Here is a 12800-nt window from a genome sequence, read left to right as displayed (position 1 = left end):
ATTGAGTTTTAAGCCAACTTTTTTACGCTCCTCTTTCACTTTCATCAAGAGGCTCTTTAGTTCTTCTTTGCTTTCTGCCATAAGTGTGGTGTCATCTGCATATCTGAGGTTATTGATATTTCTCCTGTTAATCTTGATTCCACCTTGTGCTTCCTCCAGCCCAGCATTTCTCATGATGTACTCTGCATATAAGTTAAATAAGCAGGGTGACAGTATACAGCCTTGACGTACTCCTTTCCCAATTTGGAACCAGTCTGTTTTTCAATGTCCAGTTCTCCCTGTTGCTTCCTGACCTTTGTACAGGTTTCTCAAGAGGCAGGTGAGGTGGTCTGGTATTCCCATCTCTTTCAGAATTTGCCAGTTTGTTGTGATCCACACAGTCATAGACTTTGGCATAGTCAATAAAGCAGAAGTAGATGTTTTTCACTTTTTCGATGATTCAACGGATGTTGGCAATTTGATCTCTGGTTCCTCTGCCTTTTCTAAACCCAGCTTGAACATCTGGAAGTTCACAGTTCACGTACTGTTGAAGCCTGGCTTGGAGAATTTTGAGCATTATGTTGATAGCATGTGAGATGAGTGCAATTGTGTGATAGTTTGAGCATTCTTTGGCGTTGCTTTCTTTGGGAATGGAATGAAAAACTGACCTTTTCCAGTCCTGTGGCCACTGCTGAGTTTTCCATATTTGCTGGCATATTGAGTGCAGCACTTTCACAGCATCATCTTTCAGGATTTGAAATAGCTCAACTGGAATTCCATCCCCTCCACTAGCTTTGTTCGCAGTGATGCTTCCTAAGGCCCACTTGACTTCAAATTCCAGGATGTCTAGCTCTAGGTGAGTGATCACACCATCATAACTATCTGGATCGTGAAGATCTTTTTTGTATAGTTCTGTGTATTCTTGCCATCTCTTCTTAATATCTTCTGCTTCTGGTAGGTCCATACCATTTCTGTCCTGTATTGAGCCCATCTTTGCATAAAATATTCCCTTGGTATCTCTAATTTTCCTGAAGAGATCTCTAGTCTTTCCAGTTCTATTGTTTTCCTCTATTTCTTTGCACTGATCACTGAGGAAGGCTTTCTTATCTCTCCTTGCCATTCTTTGTAACTCTGCATTCCAATGGCTTTATCTTTCCTTTTCTCCTTTGTGTTTCACTTCTCTTCTTTTCACAGCTATTTGTAAGGCCTCCTCAGACAGCCATTTTGCTTTTTTGCATTTCTTTTTCTTGGGAATGATTTTGATCCCTGCCTCCTGTACAATGTCATGCACCTCTGTCCATAGTTCTTCAGGCACTCTGTCTATCAGATCTAATCTCCTGAATATATTTCTCACTTCTACTGTATAATCGTAAGGGATTTGATTTAGGTCATACCTGAATGGGCTAGTGGTTTTCCCTAGTGTGAGTGTGAATGAGTGTGAAGTCACTCAGTCGTGTCCGACTCTTTGTGACCCCATGGACTGTAGCCCACCAAGCTCCTCTGTTCATGGAATTTTTTAGGCAAGAGTACTGGAGTGGGTTGCCATTTCCTTCTCCAGGGGTCTTCCCAACCCAGGGATTGAACCTGGGTCTCCCGCATTGCAGGCAGATACTTTACCATCTGAGCCACCATGGAAGCCAGTGGTTTTCCCTACTTTCTCCAATTTAAGTCAGAATTTGGCAATACAGAGTTCATGATCTGAGCCAAAGTCAGCTTCCAGTCTTGTTTTTGCTGACTGTATAGAGCTTCTTCATCTTTGGCTGAAAAGAATATAATCAATCTGATCTTGGTATTGGCCATCTGGTGATGTCATTGTGTAGAGTCTTCTTTTGTGTTGTTGAAGAGGGTGTTTGCTATTACCAGTGCGTTCTCTTGGCAAAACTCTATTAGCCGTTGCCCTGCTTCATTCTGTACTCCAAGGCCAAATTTGCCTGTTACTCCAGATGTTTCTTGTTTCAGCCTTATCATACTCCTTTCCCAATTTTGAACCAGTCTGGTGTTCCATGTTTGGTTCTCACTCTTACTTCTTGACCCACATACAGGTTTCTCTAGAGACAGGGAAGGTGGTCTGGTACTCCCATATTTTTAAGAATTTTCCACAGTTTGTTGTGATCCACACAGTCAAACACTTTAGCGTAGTCAATGAAGGAGAAGTAGATGTTTTTCTGGAATCCCCTTGCTTTCTCCTTGATCCAATGAACATTGACAATTTGATCTCTGGTTCCTCTGCCTTTTCTGAATCCAGCTTGTACATCTGGAAGTTCTCAGTTCATGTACTGCTGAAGCCTAGCTTGAAGGATTTTGAGTATAACCTTGCTAGCTTGTGAAATGAGTGCATTTGTATGGTAGTTTTGAACATTCTTTGACATTGCCCTTCTTTAGGATTGGAATGAAAACTGACCTTTTCCAGTCCTGTGGCCACTACTGGGTTTTCCAAATTTGCTGGCATATTGAGTGCAGCACTTTCACAGCATCATCTTTTAAGATTTGAAATAGCTCAGCTGGAATTCTATCACCTTCACTAGTTTTGTTAGTAGTAATGCTGCCTAAGGCCCACTTGACTTCACATTCCAGGATGTCTGGCTCTAGGTGAGTGACCACACTGTTGTGGTTATGCGGGTCATTAAGACTTTTTTGTATAGATCTTCTGTGTATCCTTGCCACCTCTTCTTAATCTCTTCTGCTTCAGTTAGGTTCTTACTGTTTCTGTCCTTTATTGTGCACATCTTTGCATGGAATAGTCCCTTGATATCTCCAATTTTCTTGAAGACATCTTTAGTCTTTCCCATTCTATTGTTTTCCTCTGTTGCTTTGCATTGTTCATTTAAGAACCCCTTCTTATCTCTCCTTGCTATTCTTCAGAACTCTGCATTCAGATGGGTATATCTTTCCCTTTCTCCCTTGCCTTTCATTTCTCTTTTCTTGGCTATTTGTAAGTTCTCCTCAGACAACCACTTTTCCTTCTGGCATTTCTTTTTCTTGGGGATGGTTTTGATCACCACTTCCTATACACTGTTACGAACCTCCATCCATAGTTCTTCAGGCACTCTATCAGATCTAATCACTTGAATCTATTTGTCACTTCCACTGTATAATTACAAGGAATTTGATTTAGGTCATACCTGAATGGCCTAGTGGTTTTCCCTACTTTCTTCGATTTAAGCCTGAATTTCACAAGAAGGAACTCATGATCTGAGCCATAGTCAGCCCCAGTTGTTGTTTTTGTTGACTGTACAGAGCTTCTCTATCTTTGGCTGCAAAGAAGATAATCAGTCTGATTTTGGTATTGCCCATCTGGTAATGTCTATGTGTATATTTGTCTCTTGGGTTGTTGTTAATAGTAACTATTACTGAGAAGTGGGATTATAATACACTTTAACTTTCTGTTTTGTTTGGGTTTATAAAAATAAACATAATTTATTCAGATAATCAGTAGACTATGTAACCAATCAGGAGAAAAAAATAACCTTATGATAATCTTTGAATAAAAGATTATCCACTGGTAAAATTTCTTCATTTAAAAAATATTTTTAGCAAAAAATTAATTGTACCAGAAACAGTACTAGATGCTTTCCTATACATTTTCTTAACTAAGAGAACAACAAAAAACTGATTAACTATTTATCACAGAAATTATAAGGGAAATTCCAATATAGAATAGAATTTTGAGCTAGATCTATCATCCAGTTTTTTAACATAATTAAAATATTAAAAATATATATATAAATGATATAAACAACTGTTAAATGTCTAAAAGACTGAACAAATATGTTCCTCATTTAAAAGCAGCATTTTAGAAAATATCATGTTCCACAAAAAAATACTCTTGTTAATGAATTCTAATTCAAGGATTTAAGGAATGGAAAAATACTGCCACTTTTCCAGTTGGGGGAAATAGGTTAATCAATGACTGAAAGAGAGGAAGTATGCTTAGCAGATCTGGGTATGTTCACTTTAGTTCAGTCTCTCTGTCACAATATTTAAAGAATGGATTGACGTTCATACTGATTCTCTAAAATCCTGTATTACACTAATTATATACACTCATACCACAGACACACACGCATCTACGTGTATGCACGCACGTAAAACCTGATCATTCCTATTGTTACAACAGCAGTACTTAATATGAGTTGATATAATTCCAAATTACCTGGGCACTCATCTAAGCAAATTAGGAAGTGTTGCTTTTCCTGTATTTGCAAAACAAACCCAACATTTTAAAAACACAGCCTAACACTGTTTCAAGTTTTGAAATGAGGAAACAGATGACAGGCTTAAGGAAATCCCAGACTAGGTATTTATAAGTTCCAAAGATAGCACAGTTGTTGTGCTTCTCTTAAAATGAGCCTTTTCTAAAGGAGAATTATGACAAATTAAGTGTGAGTGCATGAGCATAGGCAGGAAATTTGATAAAGATCCAAAAAATTAGGGAACAGTCCAGAAAACCTCTTGGGGGTTATGTTCTTTCCAAGTAGATAAACATCTTTCTACAAGTTCATGCTCTTTAAAGAGTTCTCCAAAACCAGCATCATAGGACGATGGCACCATTTAGTACATGACGTTTTTGTCATTCTTTTCTTGTCAAAATGAAAAATATTCTGAAAGCTAAAGGAAATTAATTTGTAAACACTGAAAACAGTTGTTTTTTTTTTAATTTTAAATCTTGGGTCACTAACTCCTTACATATTATTTAATTTGCTACAATCGAAATTTGCTTTAAGATTTTGCAGATCACAACTGCTGTAATGCCAACACAAGCATCTGTAGTTCAGTAGGGTTTAACTCTTATCCCATGTCACAGAAGTGTTCTCTCTACTCCTGAAATAGTGGGTTAGATTACAGTTTTGCATCTGTCTCTGGGAATTATGTTACAAAAGGCCCAACTTTACAGAAACTTTATATTTCTGTGCTTTCAGGTTCTTGATGTAACAAGTTGTCAAGGCTGGCATTCAGGAAGAAGACAGATTACTGATAATGACAAATATTAAGTAGAAAAGAGATTTGCACAGGTAATAAATATTAAAGTGTTATTTTATTTCATCTCTATAAAAGTTATTTATTTTATTTTTGGCTGTGATGGGTCTTCATTGCTGCACAAGGGCTTTCTCCAGCTGCAGCGCGCTGCGGCCACCTTTGTTGTCATGGGCAGGCTTCTCGTTGCGCTGACTTCCCTCCCTGCAGAGCTCAGGCTCTAGGCTCACAGGCTTTAGTAGTTGCAGCACGTGGGCTCCGTAGTTGTGATGCACGGGCTGTTTCTCCATGGCATGTGGAATCTTCCCAGACCAAGTGGACTTGGCTCTGCAAGGTGGATCCTTAACAACTGCACCGCCAGGGAAGCATCATCACTGTAAAAATGTTGTATGTCCTTATATTAATAGGACACACAATTCACTGTGCTGTAAAGGAAAATATCATTTTAAATAAGGAAGCTTCAACCAAGAATCCTTACTGAAGACCTATACAATTCCCTTTTCCTCTTGTACTACTTACATTCATAAGAAAGTGAAAACTCAATATATAAAGATTTCAACCCAGTTGTTTTTTTGTTGTTTTTTTTTTTTTTGCCATGCCCCTTGGCTTCTTAGTTCCCTGACCAGGGATCAAACCTGGTCCGGGTAGTGAAAACACCAATTCCTAGTCACTGGACTAACAGGAAATCCTCTCAATCCACTTTTAACTTGAACTTTGGCTCAGCTGATAAAGAATCTGCCTGCAATGTGGGAGACCTAGGTTCAATCCCTAGGTTGGGAAGATCCCCTGGAGACGGAAAAGGCTACCCACTCCAGTATTTGGGCCTGGAGAATGCCAAGGGCTATACAGTCCATGGGGTCGCAAAGAGTCGGACTCGACTGAGCCACTTTCACTTCACTTTCACTTTTGAAAAACTATGGACTCATACATTGAAGACTTGCTTCCTTTGTATTAATATACAGCTCCCAACAAATCATTAAGAAAACCTGATACAAAAGAAGACAAAAGTATCCTAGAGATATACTTTTACACTTTTAAAATGATATATATGTAAGTATGTTCTTTGTACTGTTTTTTATGATTAATGTGGAAGATAAAGATTTATGGGTATATGTGTATACTCAAATATATAGAATATCTCTGAAAGAATAAATAAGAAACAAAAATTTTCTAAATGATATTTTTTTTTTGTAGTTACTGTATATGTACCAAGAAAGCTAGTAACTTAGGTTTTGGTTATATAGTTGTGTTTTTGTTTTTGTCTTCAGTTTTTGTACTCTCTCCAGAAAATTACCTGGGTAAGTAAGGACCAGAAGAAGAGAGAAGTACTATTCATTGTATAGTCTTTTCCATCTTTTGAAGCAATTGCTTAAAAGCATATACCTTTTTGCATGCTTTAGCAGCACATGTACTAAAATTGGAATGATACAACAAAGATTAGCATGGCCCCTGCACAAGGATGACACACACATTTGCAAAGTGGTCTGTATTAAAAAAAGAAAAAAAGATATGCCTTTGATTTCACAAAGAATTGACAACATTAATTTGATGATTGCAGAAGAGATCGCCTGTTACAATTCCCACCCACCTGAGGGTCCAGCTGAATTAAAGATGGGACGTAGCAGCAACTGATGACTTGGAGAGAACAAGGCAAGTCTTTAAAAAACTGGTCACCTTGTGGAGTGCTCCTCTTTTGTTTTTCAGTAATTTTGTCTCCTCAAAACCTTTTTATTCTCTATTCCACCTCAAGAAATGCCTCCCTTTAATCTGCAGTGTAAACGAGGTGTTCTCCAAATTTTAAAACTGTAAAACACATTGTAGATCAATATTTCATGTAGAATAAATTTAATTTTGACATACATTTATTTTATAAGCTCATTTACATTTACTTTTATCAAGTCAATCAAAAGGAACAATAAAGCCATTTTGATGAATGTGAAAAATGGAAACCAGAAGTTATGTATAATCATTTGCCTTGTATTTTTCTTTTCCTCCAATTATTATTTTTATTTTTAAAATTTTTGATAGTGCTAGGTCATTCTTGCTAAGTAGGTTTTTCTCCAGTTGCGGCAAGCAAAGGCTACTTTCTAGTTGCCGTTCATGGGCCTCTCATTGTGGTGGCTTCTTTTGTTGCAGAGCATGGGCTCTAGGGCATGTGGACTTCAGTAGTTACAGAATTTGGGCTCAGTAGTTGCAACTCCTGGGCTCCAGAACACAGGCTCAGTAGTGTGGCACAAGGGCCTAGTTGCACGGTGGTATGTGGGATCCTCCTAGATCAGGGATCAAACCTGTGTCTCCTGCATTGGCAGGTGGATTCTTTACCACTGAGCCACCAGGGAAGCCCTCCAATTAATTTTTATACTTTGCTTTGATTACATAGAATCACAATACTCTTTATCGCAAATATATGACTATGGAGAATAATAGGTTGTTTTTGTTTAATTTTTTTAAACAGTGTGCTTTGGAACTTTGAGTTGCTCTTTGATTAATAAACTCATCCAGAAATGCAAAGATTTATAATAAGAAATTTCTTTCTAAATTGTATCCCTGGGACTTCCCTGGTGGGGTATCCACCTACCAAGGCAGGAGACACGGGTTCGATTCCTGATTAGGGAAGATTCCACATGCAGTGGAGCTACGAAGCCTGTGTGCCCCAACTAATGAGCCTGTGTCTGCGGCCCACGAGCTGCAACTATTGGAACTTGTGCTGCACAACGAGAAAAGCCACTGCAGCTACAAATTAGTCCCCCCTCGCTGCGCTAAAGAAAAGCCCACATGCAGCAACAAAGAACCCATGAGCTGCAACTCAGCACAATTACAAAAAAAAAAAAAAAAATCCCTTCCCTGAAAGCCATAGGGTAGTTCCTGTCTTTTGAGCCTGAGCTGCCTATTCTCCTTATTTGACTCTATATAGGGCACCTTGCTCCTTGGAAGAAAAGCTATGACCAACTTAGACAGCATAATAAAAAGCAGAAACATTACTTTGCCAACAAAGGTCCGTCTAGTCAAAGCTATGGTTTTTCCAATAGTCATGTATGGATGTGAGAGTTGGACCATACAGAAAGCTGAGCCCTGAAGAATTGATACTTTTGAACCATGGTGTTGGAGAAAACTCTTGAGAGTCCCTTGGACTGCAAGGAGATCAAACCAGGCAATCCGAAAAGAAATCAGTCCTGAATATTCATTGAAAGGACCGATGCTGAAGCTCAAGCTCCAATACTTTGGCCCCTGATGCAAAGAACTGACTCATTGGAAAAGACCCTGATACTGAGAAAGATTGAAAGCAGAAGGAGAAGGGGACAACAGAGGATGAGATTGCTAGATGGCATCACCGACTCGATGGACATGAGTTTGAGCAAGCTCTGGGAGTTGGTGATGGACAGGGAAGCGTGGCGTGCTGCAGTCTATAGGGTTGCAAACAGTGGCCATGACTGAGCAACTGAACTGAGGGCGCCTTCCAGTAAACTCTGTGCTTTCCTTCACCACAACCCAATGTCAGTAGCTTGGCTTTGCAGCACATCAGGTGAATAGACCTGCTTGGTTCAGTAACAGAAACAGAACTCCTCTATTGGCAGTCTTCGTATTGCAGCTCTCCAATACAAGGGCCAAGACTTTCTCGGAGCTGTACCATAAGCCAAAATTCTTCCCATCCAATTCTCAGTTCTTTCCTCCCACCTCTCAAAGGTGTCAGACCTTTATCACAGACTGACTTCTGTTTTGTCTCCTTTATCTTTCACAGGCCTTATCCATAATAAATCTCTTGCACTTCTAATTCTCAGCTGATATCTGCTTACCTGGGATAGGAGCTGAAATATACATATTAAAAATACATTCACTATTTTTATAATACATTCTACTTCACTGCCATCAAATTCATAATATCCACTCATCTCTTTTTATTTTCTTGTTTGGACCTTGAAAATTATGCCACTTATTCAGTCACAGTGATGTGTATATTCCTTGTTTGCCAGTTGATTCATGAAAAGGATACTGCCTGTAAGACCTTGTATTCTGAAGAATCATTTTCCAAACAGTCCATTCCATTTTATCATTACTCTGTAGTTCTTTTCTTGGCAAAAGATATCTAAAACACTATACCATTTTTCATCATAAAAGCGATACAGCCAAGACATCCAGTTAGCAGAAAGCTGCTTTCCATTGAGACAACAGCCCAATTTGTTGAACAAGTGCTTACTGTAAATTCAAAATGCTTATTACTATTTTTTAAAATGTTGGAGACATTTATAAAGATGGCTTCTTTATTTGCTGGTTGTGAATTCCACATTCTAAAACTGTCAAATATTTAGGATTCAACTCAAAAGCAGAATGTGAAAATCAGTAGTAATTAAATCAATTGAGAAAACATTTATCAGGGCTGCTTACCAAGACTCCACTTAAAATAGAAATTTCCAGCTCTTACCAGAAACTGCAAATTTTCAGACATTGAAGCATCTTGTGAGATCTGTTTGCCTGCCCATGTTCATTATAACTAAAGGAACACATCTTCCAGGAAATGGCCTCATAGATCTTAAAAGCATAAGAAAGGAAAAGTGACATCATTCTTTCAGTGTTACCCTACCAAAAACTCAGAGATAAGTTTTATATGAGTTTGTTTTTCTTACTGTTGAAAATAGGCTGGTTGCAACAGCGGTGTCAGATTGCTTCTCTCTGTGTCAACTTCAAGTTCAAATTTAGGAAGTCATTCTCCCTGAGAACATGTTGTGCAAATTAACCATAGATTTCTAAGCTGGAAATACGTTTCAACAGGTCTAAATTTCACCTAGGTTGTTCTTCTCCCCATTGCCTTTTGGTGCTTTATAAAGTTGATTGTTCCCCCCCATGATTCACTAGGGGTAAAATAACAAATCAAATCTGACATTTAGAAGAGAACTCTCCAAGAATGACATAGTGTTCTTGGTTTTCAATGTTTTGAATACTCTTTGCAATAGACTTTCCAATAAAATACTGAAGGGAAGCCAAATGTTGATTTCCTGTTATAGTTATTTTACTAAATTAGATAATGTGTGTGTGTAGCAAGACCCCACAAGAATAGGAAAAACGACAGATAAATTTTGCTGAGCAGAAAGTGTGAAGCACACAGCATGACTTGTAGAGGGAAAGAGTTACAAGAGTGAGTGGTACTCACAATAGTAGAAATATTTGGGAGGATGGGATGGTTATGGAAGCTGTATAAACTCACTGGGGAATGTAAATAGGGAAAAGTGTGTTCTTATAAAGCTGGAGCGTTTTGATAGAGGTTGTGGCAATATCCTTTCCTGGTTTCTCAACTTGTGTGGTCTTGATCCTAGGAATCACATTTGAAAACATATGTTATCATCCCACTTTGTAAATGATCTGGTGACTAAGAAGGCAACAGCATCAAATCATACCCCAGGGGTACCTGGAAGAATTAATGCAGCTTTCTGGCTTACTTAGGGCCATGGGAGAATTTGACTTAGTTTCCTGATTTTAACACAGAGAAGGCTGAAGTCAGCCTAAATTGTTTTAAGAGGTCATTTTTAGCTTTGGGTTCCTATGTCTCCTTTTGGAAATTGCAGTATATTTTGAAGGTTCGTAGTATGTCACTGCCAACTAAATGCTAAACAGAACTTTGCAGCAATATCTTCATTGATTTTGAACATCTGTAATTCTGATGTGATGTCTGCTGCTAGCAGATCAGGTAGTTACACTTTCTTTAGGTGTATAAAAGATACAAGTTTTCCATAAAGATGAATGAAGAAAGGCATATCCGTGCTGAAAAGTCACTAGTACCTAGTAAATTAGCGTGTTCTTCAGATCTGAAGGAACTGTAATTAAGTACCTATCATTTAATTAGATTTTCTCCAATTAGATTATGTATTATCATTTATAAAGAAATTAAGCAGCTTAAACACATATAACTACTCGGTATAAACAAAATAATCAAAATAGTTTCATATGAATGTGTGCCGAGAAATCCTCAAATTAAAAAAAAAAAAAATTGCTTCTATTCTGACATGGTCCTAAGTTTTTAATCTTTACTCATTCTTCAAAGCCAATAGTACAGGTTCTACTCCTCCATTAAATCCCCTCCAAGGACCTTAGTTGCAGATTTCTTCCTTCTCTGAGTTCATTCTGAACATAGAGATTTTATCTCTTAACTTAGCACTTAGTTATACTAGTGCAAGTCAGTTTAAGATTTCAAACTCTTTGGAAACTGGAACCATTTTTCCTTGTATCTCAGTCAAAACTTAATACACACTTTCATAGCATTTAGTTTGGGTCAGAGACACTGTGCTAAGCAGTATATGGTAATATAATCCTGACAATAACCTGCTAAGGATAGATTTAACTATCCCCTTTTTAGAAATAAGGAAACTGAGGTAGAGATAATTGAATTCACAACACAGTGAGCAGGGTTTCAAACAAGGGAGTTGTCTGACAGAGCACAATCTCTGAACCACAGTGCTATACAAATATAAATACTGGTGCCTTGGAAACAAAATAAGTAAATAAATAAATGGTGCTTTGTTCTATTCTGAAAGAAAATTGTGTTTACTCAAGCTAGAAACCTTTAAAGAGTCAGATCTTCAAATAATGAATGAGTAAAATATTCTCTAAATCAGTGTGTGATTATTATTGTGTATTTTTTTGTAGAGAATATACAAAACTATGTCTAAAGAAATCTTTTGAAGGACTTTCCTGGCGGTCCAGTGTTTAAGACTCCATCCTTCCAATGCAAGGGCACAAGTTGACCACTGGTCCAGGAACTAAGATCCCATGTTGCCACACACAAAAAAAGTCTTTTGAAAATTTTTGCTTATTAATATTAGTAGAGGTTGAAAGTCAGATCCCAGACTCTCTAAAGTATTATTTTGTGAGGAAGCACTACTAAGTGAGAAACTCTTACATCCAAATATTAGAAAACTTAAATGCCTAAACTGATTATTTGTTTGTAGGAATGTTAGTGAAAAATTACAAAGGGGGAAATTGGAATTCCATGTATGTAAATATCCTCTGGGTACTGGTAGAGAGGGTGAAAAAGCATGACCCAGTACTGAATATTTCCAGAATCTTTTCTGCCTCACATTTTGGTCATGTTCTATTTTTACATGAACCTCAGGGAATCAGGGCTGGGAAAAATGTCTCTAAGGATACATGTCAGAGTAAGTTTTTCTGAAGTCAACAAGTACTTATTGAGTCTTTTGTGAAGCCAAGCGCTGTACTAGGCACTCTGGACATTGCAAAAGAGGCCTATCGCCTAATTTTGTGGTTTTGTTTTTGTTTTTTTTTTTCAGTTGAAACTTAATGACTCCTCAGACTCAAGCTCTCTTTCCCATCAGGTGCCTCCCATGTTGGAGAGTTTCCCTAAATGTATATATTTTTTGCTATGTTTTGTTAATATTGAATTTTGTGTCATCTTATGTAGCAGTCATTAGAAGCCAGTGAAAAAATGGGGCCAGAAATGAGATCCTGTGATGACTTAAAGGATTATGACTCCAACTAGTACAGAGGGTCATTTGTAATTTAAATATATATAGTTTTATACTTTAAAACACTTTAGAGAACAAATTCCCCTAAATATGTTACTTGAGAAACTTGTGACCTTGCCTTCACATTTTCTTTGAGTCCTCAACACTTCTTTCAAAAAAACTCAAAAAACAAAAGGTAATTGCACAACATTGCGGTTTGAGAAATAATCTTGTTGTATGGTTTTAAAATTGGCTCTTCCTCTTTTTTTCCTTTTTTCCTTTTTTTTTTTTTACATTTATAATGTATACTCAGTAAAACTGAAGGCAATTTAAATTACAGTTTAGCATTCACACAAAGTTCAGGGTAAATTCCTTCCCTAAAATAATTATTAAATT

General features: G+C 37.5%; 1 long non-coding RNA gene and 1 other non-coding gene across 2 annotated transcripts; one reads left to right on the top strand and one right to left on the bottom strand.

Moving 5' to 3' along the window:
- Window positions 1–5046: 5046 nt before the first annotated feature.
- On the bottom strand, window positions 5047–9448 carry LOC122698199. The gene is made up of 3 exons (XR_006342285.1): window positions 9374–9448; window positions 6542–6756; window positions 5047–5378 (listed from the first exon to the last, which is right to left on the bottom strand). It is a non-coding gene; the product is annotated as an uncharacterized LOC122698199 (long non-coding RNA).
- Window positions 6345–6447, top strand: LOC122703601. The gene has a single exon (XR_006343537.1). It is a non-coding gene; the product is annotated as a U6 spliceosomal RNA (small nuclear RNA).
- Window positions 9449–12800: the final 3352 nt, after the last annotated feature.

The sequence above is a fragment of the Cervus elaphus genome, chromosome 1, assembly GCF_910594005.1.
Source record: "Cervus elaphus chromosome 1, mCerEla1.1, whole genome shotgun sequence".
NCBI classification, from domain to species: domain Eukaryota; kingdom Metazoa; phylum Chordata; class Mammalia; order Artiodactyla; family Cervidae; genus Cervus; species Cervus elaphus.
The sequence above is the reverse complement of the archived record's forward strand: the minus strand, read 5'-3'. Positions and strand labels throughout refer to the sequence as shown.